We start from the raw sequence: 9,544 nt of genomic DNA, 5'->3' as shown, positions 1-9,544 counted from the left end.
CTTTGTGAAGTACTTTTATACTCGTGCACTCGAGGTGAGATCATATTCCCATCTTTCAACAACTTTTATACTTTTAAATCATGGGATGAGAAACATATACAGTTTTATACTACATACTTTATACTTTGAACGTAAGTATGAAAACAAATATTCCACAGCGAGTTAGAACAAAAAGCCTCAATTCGATTATCATTAGTTACACTTGCAGGGTGTAAGTGAGAACTTATATTATGTGATCACATGGGCTTGACGAGCCTCATTCGGACGGTTAGCTACCGTTAGCGGATGAAATATATTTTCGGGTTTAGTGTATGTTCTAACACTACGCAACAGGGTGTAAAACCGTTAAGTCTTGATAATTGGGTGCTCGCGAACATACTTTTGGAATGCAAACGATTTAGATAATCAACGTTATGGAAATACAAAATCTTGTGGTTCAAAAACAACGTTTACAAACACCTATGATTTCACCAACGTTTTTCGTTGACAGTTTTATATATGTTTCTCAGGTTCATACTTGGCTACTTGATACATGCTTTCGCACACTTTGATTACTTGCTTGGAGTCAAGCATACATGCATACGCTAGTGATAGCACCTTTGGATTCAAACATATTTGTTTACATACTTACGCTATTTATAGCAACTGTGATTTTTAACTTATTATGTCGCAAGTTATTTCATTTATACTTTATAACTTTTGTAAACTTAAACTCGTTGTCGAACCATTTGGTAATTTAAAACTTTGTAAGTCTTGTACGTTTCAAATGAATACGACATAATTTTGGTCAAACGAGTCTCATTTAGGGACTATGACCACGTTAAAGGACCTAAGTTAACGGCGCCGTCAATGACGATTTTGTCGGGTCGCTACACTATCGATGCACTAACTGTAGTAAGATGTGTCTAGACTAAGAATGATAAGCAGGTAATTTTTGACAAGAAATGATAAGCAAAACTTTTGACATGCAGACATGGTCGATGTCCAGACTCACTAATACATCTTAACAACTATCAGTTAGACACACTAATGCAAGACCTGGTTCGCTAACACCGCTCTGATACCACATGAAGCGACCCGTCCTAATCCATAAGGACGAATACAATAACATATGGTTACATTGCGAGGTATTTGACCTCTATATGATACATTTTACAAACATTGCATTCGTTTTTAAAAGACAAACTTTCTTTACATCAAAAATTGACGGCATGCATACCATTTCATAATACATCCAACTATAATTGACTTAATAATAATTTTGATGAACTCAACGACTCGAATGTAACGTCTTTCGAAATATGCCATGAATGTCTCCAAATAATATCTCTAAAATGAGCAAATGCACAGCGAAAGATTTCCTTAATACCTGAGAATAAACATGCTTTAAAGTGTCAACCAAAAGGTTGGTGAGTTCATTAGTTTATCATAATCATTCATTTCCATCATTTTAATAGACCAAAAGATTTCATATATTGTCACGCGTAACTCGCGAATTAAAATTCATTCATATGGTGAACACCTGGTAACCGACATTAACAAATGCATCTAGAATACCCCCAAATATACAGGTACACTCATCTGTATATAAAATCGAAGTACTAAAGAATCCATAACCTGGATGGGGTTTGTTATGTAGTGACCCGAACTTTTCCATGTTTATATATATTAATTGAGATTGATGTTTACATGATTAAATTTTTCCAACATGTTAAGCAATCAAACTTGTTAAGACTTGATTAATTGAAATAGGTTTCATATAGACAATTGACCACCCAAGTTGACCGGTGATTCACGAACGTTAAAACTTGTAAAAAAAACTATATGATGACATATATATGGTTATATATATAGTTAACATGATATTATGATAAGTAAACATATCATTAATTATATTAACAATGAACTACATATGTAAAAACAAGACTACTAACTTAATGATTTTGAAACGAGACATATATGTAACGTTTATCGTTGTAACGACATTTAATGTATATATATCATATTAAGAGATATTCGTACATCATAATATCATGATAATATAATAATTTAAAATCTCTTTTGTTATTATAAACATTGGGTTAACAACATTTAACAAGATCGTTAACCTAAAGGTTTCAAAACAACACTTACATGTAACGACTAACGATGACTTAACGACTCAGTTAAAATGTATATACATGTAGTGTTTTAATATGTATTTATACACTTTTGAAAGACTTCAATACACTTATCAAAATACTTCTACTTAACAAAAATGCTTACAATTACATTCTCGTTCAGTTTCATCAACAATTCTACTCGTATGCACCCGTATTCGTACTCGTACAATACACAGCTTTTAGATGTATGTACTATTGGTATATACACTCCAATGATCAGCTCTTAGCAGCCCATGTGAGTCACCTAACACATGTGGGAACCATCATTTGGCAACTAGCATGAAATATCTCATAAGATTACAAAAATATGAGTAATCATTCATGACTTATTTACATGAAAACAAAATTACATATCCTTTATATCTAATCCATACACCAACGACCAAAAACACCTACAAACACTTTCATTCTTCAATTTTCTTCATCTAATTGAACTCTCTCAAGTTCTATCTTCAAGTTCTAAGTGTTCTTCATAAATTCCAAAAGTTCTAGTTTCATAAAATCAAGAATACTTTCAAGTTTGCTAGCTCACTTCCAATCTTGTAAGGTGATCATCCAACCTCAAGAAATCTTTGTTTCTTACAGTAGGTTATCATTCTAATACAAGGTAATAATCATATTCAAACTTTGGTTCAATTTCTATAACTATAACAATCTTATTTCAAGTGATGATCTTACTTGAACTTGTTTTCGTGTCATGATTTTGCTTCAAGAACTTTGAGCCATCCAAGGATCCATTGAAGCTAGATCCATTTTTCTCTTTTCCAGTAGGTTCATCCAAGGAACTTAAGGTAGTAATGATGTTCATAACATCATTCGATTCATACATATAAAGCTATCTTATTCGAAGGTTTAAACTTGTAATCACTAGAACATAGTTTAGTTAATTCTAAACTTGTTCGCAAACAAAAGTTAATCCTTCTAACTTGACTTTTAAAATCAACTAAACACATGTTCTATATCTATATGATATGCTAACTTAATGATTTAAAACCTGGAAACACGAAAAACACCGTAAAACCGGATTTACGCCGTCGTAGTAACACCGCGGGCTGTTTTGGGTTAGTTAATTAAAAACTATGATAAACTTTGATTTAAAAGTTGTTATTCTGAGAAAATGATATTTATTATGAACATGAAACTATATCCAAAAATTATGGTTAAACTCAAAGTGGAAGTATGTTTTCTAAAATGGTCATCTAGACGTCGTTCTTTCGACTGAAATGACTACCTTTACAAAAACGACTTGTAACTTATTTTTCCGACTAGAAACCTATACTTTTTTTGTTTAGATTCATAAAATAGAGTTCAATATGAAACCATAGCAATTTGATTCACTCAAAACGGATTTAAAATGAAGAAGTTATGGGTAAAACAAGATTGGATAATTTTTCTCATTTTAGCTACGTGAAAATTGGTAACAAATCTATTCCAACCATAACTTAATCAACTTGTATTATATATTATGTAATCTTGAGATACCATAGACACGTATACAATGTTTCGACCTATCATGTCGACACATCTATATATATTTCGGAACAACCATAGACACTCTATATGTGAATGTTGGAGTTAGCTATACAGGGTTGAGGTTGATTCCAAAATATATATAGTTTGAGTTGTGATCAATACTGAGATACGTATACACTGGGTCGTGGATTGATTCAAGATAATATTTATCGATTTATTTCTGTACATCTAACTGTGGACAACTAGTTGTAGGTTACTAACGAGGACAGCTGACTTAATAAACTTAAAACATCAAAATATATTAAAAGTGTTGTAAATATATTTTGAACATACTTTGATATATATGTATATATTGTTATAGGTTCGTGAATCAACCAGTGGCCAAGTCTTACTTCCCGACGAAGTAAAAATCTGTGAAAGTGAGTTATAGTCCCACTTTTAAAATCTAATATTTTTGGGATGAGAATACATGCAGGTTTTATAAATGATTTACAAAATAGACACAAGTACGTGAAACTACATTCTATGGTTGAATTATCGAAATCGAATATGCCCCTTTTTATTAAGTCTGGTAATCTAAGAATTAGGGAACAGACACCCTAATTGACGCGAATCCTAAAGATAGATCTATTGGGCCTAACAAACCCCATCCAAAGTACCGGATGCTTTAGTACTTCGAAATTTATATCATATCCGAAGGGTGTCCCGGAATGATGGGGATATTCTTATATATGCATCTTGTTATTGTCGGTTACCAGGTGTTCACCATATGAATGATTTTTATCTCTATGTATGGGATGTGTATTGAAATATGAAATCTTGTGGTCTATTGTTACGATTTGATATATATAGGTTAAACCTATAACTCACCAACATTTTTGTTGACGTTTAAAGCATGTTTATTCTCAGGTGAATATTAAGAGCTTCCGCTGTTGCATACTAAAATAAGGACAAGATTTGGAGTCCATGTTTGTATGATATTGTGTAAAAACTGCATTCAAGAAACTGATTTCGATGTAACATATTTGTATTGTAAACCATTATGTAATGGTCGTGTGTAAACAGGATATTTTAGATTATCATTATTTGATAATCTACGTAAAGCTTTTTAAACCTTTATTTATGAAATAAAGGTTATGGTTTGTTTTAAAAATGAATGCAGTCTTTGAAAAACGTCTCATATAGAGGTCAAAACCTCGCAACGAAATCAATTAATATGGAACGTTTTTAATCAATAAGAACGGGACATTTCAGTTGGTATCCGAGCGTTGGTCTTAGAGAACCAGAAAATTTGCATTAGTGTGTCTTATCGAGTTTGTTATGATGCATTAGTGAGTCTGGACTTCGACCGTGTTTTCTTTAAAAATGATTGCTTAACATTTTTGTTGTAAACTATATATTTTTAACATATGAATATTATGTGATATATTAATCTCTTAACGTGTTTGATATTATGTGATAGATGTCTACCTCTAGAACAAGTCCCATTGACTCACCTAATAATAATGAAGAGTCAAATGTAAATTGGAATGATTTGTGGACTGATTCACAAGTTCCCGAAGAGGAACCGGAAGAAGAGTCGGAACCGGAAGAAGAATCGGAACCGGATGAAGAAATAGAACCGGTGGGGGAAATAATAAAACGGTTAAGTAAAAGAAAATCCTCAACCAACCGACCAAAGTTAATTATGGTCAATGGTGTTTCCGCCAAGGAAGCAAAATATTGGGAGGATTACCAATTCTCCGATGAATCGGATTCCGACGAGAATTCCGATGATGTTATAGAAATTACCCCAACTGAATTTAAAAAGGCAAAAGAAAATAATAAGGGAAAGGGCATAAAAATAGAGAAATCTAATTCCAACCCCGATGAACTTTATATGTATCGTCAACCCCCGAAGTCCTTAAGTTGTAACAATGACCCGGGAACCTCTAAACCACCAGGTTTTTCTAAACCAATGTGGACAACGACGGCTCGTATTAGGGGAACATCATATATCCCTAGAAACTTGGCAAAACGAACCAAAACCGAAGAAGAAGAAACGAGCGAGTCGGAATAAGATAGTTGTATTCGTGTGGTGTAATATATGGAATATAGTGTTCTTATGCTTTATGATATATGTAAAAATTGCTTGTATTAATAAGTATTTTTTTTTATGAATCTAACTCTTGTCTATTTTACAGTTTAAAAACACAAAATGGATAGACAACCCAATATTTTAAGAGACCTACCCGGAGACATGATTGATGAAATCTTGTCTAGAGTCGGCCAGAATTCTTCGGCACAACTATTTAAGGCGAGATCAGTTTGTAAGACATTCGAAGAACGTTCCAAGAATGTCTTGGTTTATAAGAGACTTTCGTTTGAAAGATGGGGGATATCACATTGGGAAACCCATAAGTTACGATGTGTTTACTTTGACGCATATATTGCGGGGAACCCAAATGCTATTTTACGCAACGGGTTAAGAAATTATTTTGACTCAATATATCCGAATATTGGACTTCGTGATTTAGAAAAAGCGGCTAACATGCAACATAAAGAAGCATGTTATGCTTACGGATTAGTAATGTTCGCTTCTCACCAAAGTGAGAACAAGAACATCGGGCTACAACTATTAAACAAAACGTTTCCACAAGTGACGGAGTCGGTAATTGGGGTAAGAAATGAGGTTTTTAGATTATTACGGGACTGTTGGACATTACGTAACCCTCGTCCCTTTGATGACGTTACAACACGCTGTCTTATCAACGGCCATAACGGTTATGTTGCACAAGACCAAGGATGGGAAGTAGTCCTAGTAAAACCAGAATGCATGACTTGTTTCTGGACGTATGAATTACGTGTCTTTATTGCCTTTGCTGAACGACTTGTGTACTAGCTAGAATTGTCTTCACAACTATCTTGTATCAAAGTTATTGTGTGCTATATTTCATGCTTTATGTAAAATAAGCGGTATTGTAAGTTTGTAAAATATTGTATAAAAGTTTGAACGCGAAATATTATTATAATCAGTTTTTCATATAGAATTGTAGTAGTTGAATTGTATATTAGCTACTAAGTATGAACTTAACGGGTAGGTACTACCCGAATTTAAACTTATAAAACGCTAATATGAAGAAAAAGCTTTTATAAATGAGTTCATATTATGCTACGAAATACTATTAACTACTCTTAATATTCTGTATGATTAACTTGTTCCATTTGACTATTTTGAAGGAAATGGCACCGACTACTCGACACACCGTGAATATGAATGAAGAGGAATTCCGTACTTTTCTAGCTTCAAACATAGCCGCAGTACAGGCTGCGCTACATACCAACAATAACCTTGGATCTAGCAGTACAGGAAATCGTGTAGGATGCACCTACAAAGAATTCACTGCCTGCAAGCCTTTGGAATTTGATGGAACCGAAGGACCGATCGGATTGAAACGGTGGACCGAGAAGGTCGAATCGGTGTTTGCCATAAGTAAGTGTACTGAAGAGGACAAAGTGAAGTATGCTACGCATACCTTCACAGGTTCTGCGTTAACATGGTGGAATACCTATCTAGAGCAGGTGGGACAAGACGATGCGTACGCACTACCGTGGTCAGCATTCAAGCACTTGATGAACGAGAAGTACCGTCCCAGAACCGAGGTCAATAAGCTCAAGACAGAACTTAGAGGGTTACGAACCCAAGGATTTGATATTACCACGTACGAAAGACGATTCACAGAATTGTGCCTATTGTGTCCGGGAGCATTCGAAGATGAGGAAGAGAAGATCGACGCGTTTGTGAAAGGATTACCGGAAAGAATCCAAGAAGATATAAGTTCACACGAGCCCGCCTCCATACAACAGGCATGTAGAATGGCTCACAAACTAGTGAACCAGATTGAAGAAAGAATTAAAGAACAGACTGCTGAAGAGGCCAATGTGAAGCAAGTCAAAAGAAAGTGGGAGGAAAACGGTGATAAGAATCACCAATACAACAACAACAGCAATTACAACAATAATCGCAACAATTATCCCAACAATCGCAACATCAATCGCAACTACAACAAACGGCCCAACAACAACAACAACAACAACAACAACAACAACAACAACAACAACAACAGCAACTACAACAATCATCCCAACAACAATAATAACCGCAACAACAACAACAACAATCAGAAGCAGCTATGCCAAAGGTGTGAAAAGAATCACTCGGGGTTCTGCACCAAATTTTGCAACAAGTGTAAAAGAAATGGTCATAGCGCGGCGAAGTGTGAGGTCTACGGACCAGGGGTTAATAGAACGAAAGGAACAAATGGTGTTGGAACGAGTAATGGCGGAGCAAGTAGTGTCGGAGCAAGTTATGCCAATGTAGTTTGTTATAAATGTGGAAAACCGGGCCACATTATTAGAAATTGCCCGAACCAGGAGAACACGAATGGACAAGGCCGCGGAAGAGTTTTCAATATTAATGCGGCAGAGGCACAAGAAGACCCGGAGCTTGTTACGGGTACGTTTCTTATTGACAATAAATCTGCTTACGTTTTATTTGATTCGGGTGCGGATAGAAGCTATATGAGTAGAGATTTTTGTGCTAAATTAAGTTGTCCATTGACGCCTTTGGATAGTAAATTTTTACTCGAATTAGCAAATGGTAAATTAATTTCAGCAGATAATATATGTCGGAATCGAGAAATTAAACTGGTTAGCGAAACATTTAAGATTGATTTGATACCAGTAGAGTTAGGGAGTTTTGATGTGATAATCGGTATGGACTGGTTGAAAGAAGTGAAAGCGGAGATCGTTTGTTACAAAAATGCAATTCGCATTATACGAGAAAAAGGAAAACCCTTAATGGTGTACGGAGAAAAGGGCAACACGAAGATACATCTTATTAGTAATTTGAAGGCACAAAAACTAATAAGAAAAGGTTGCTATGCTGTTCTAGCACACGTCGAGAAAGTACAAACTGAAGAAAAGAGCATCAATGATGTTCCCATTGCAAAAGAATTTCCCGATGTATTTCCGAAAGAATTACCGGGATTACCCCCACATCGATCCGTTGAATTTCAAATAGATCTTGTACCAGGAGCTGCACCAATAGCTCGTGCTCCTTACAGACTCGCACCCAGCGAGATGAAAGAACTGCAAAGCCAATTACAAGAACTTTTAGAGCGTGGTTTCATTCGACCAAGCACATCACCGTGGGGAGCTCCTGTTTTGTTTGTCAAGAAGAAAGATGGTACATTCAGGTTGTGTATCGACTACCGAGAGTTGAACAAACTTACCATCAAGAACCGCTACCCACTACCGAGAATCGACGACTTATTTGATCAACTACAAGGCTCGTCTGTTTATTCAAAGATTGACTTACGTTCCGGGTATCATCAAATGCGGGTGAAAGAAGATGATATTCCAAAGACTGCTTTCAGAACACGTTACGGTCATTACGAGTTTATGGTCATGCCGTTTGGTTTAACTAATGCACCAGCTGTGTTCATGGACCTTATGAACCGAGTGTGTGGACCATACCTTGACAAGTTTGTCATTGTTTTCATTGATGACATACTTATTTACTCAAAGAATGACCAAGAACACGGTGAACATTTGAGAAAGGTGTTAGAAGTATTGAGGAAGGAAGAATTGTACGCTAAGTTTTCAAAGTGTGCATTTTGGTTGGAAGAAGTTCAATTCCTCGGTCACATAGTGAACAAAGAAGGTATTAAGGTGGATCCGGCAAAGATAGAAACTGTTGAAAAGTGGGAAACCCCGAAAACTCCGAAACACATACGCCAGTTTTTAGGACTAGCTGGTTACTACAGAAGGTTCATCCAAGACTTTTCCAGAATAGCAAAACCCTTGACTGCATTAACGCATAAAGGGAAGAAATTTGAATGGAATGATGAACAAGAGAAAGCGTTTCA

The sequence above is a fragment of the Rutidosis leptorrhynchoides genome, chromosome 6, assembly GCF_046630445.1.
Source record: "Rutidosis leptorrhynchoides isolate AG116_Rl617_1_P2 chromosome 6, CSIRO_AGI_Rlap_v1, whole genome shotgun sequence".
NCBI lineage: Eukaryota > Viridiplantae > Streptophyta > Magnoliopsida > Asterales > Asteraceae > Rutidosis > Rutidosis leptorrhynchoides.
This window is presented reverse-complemented; position numbering follows the sequence as displayed.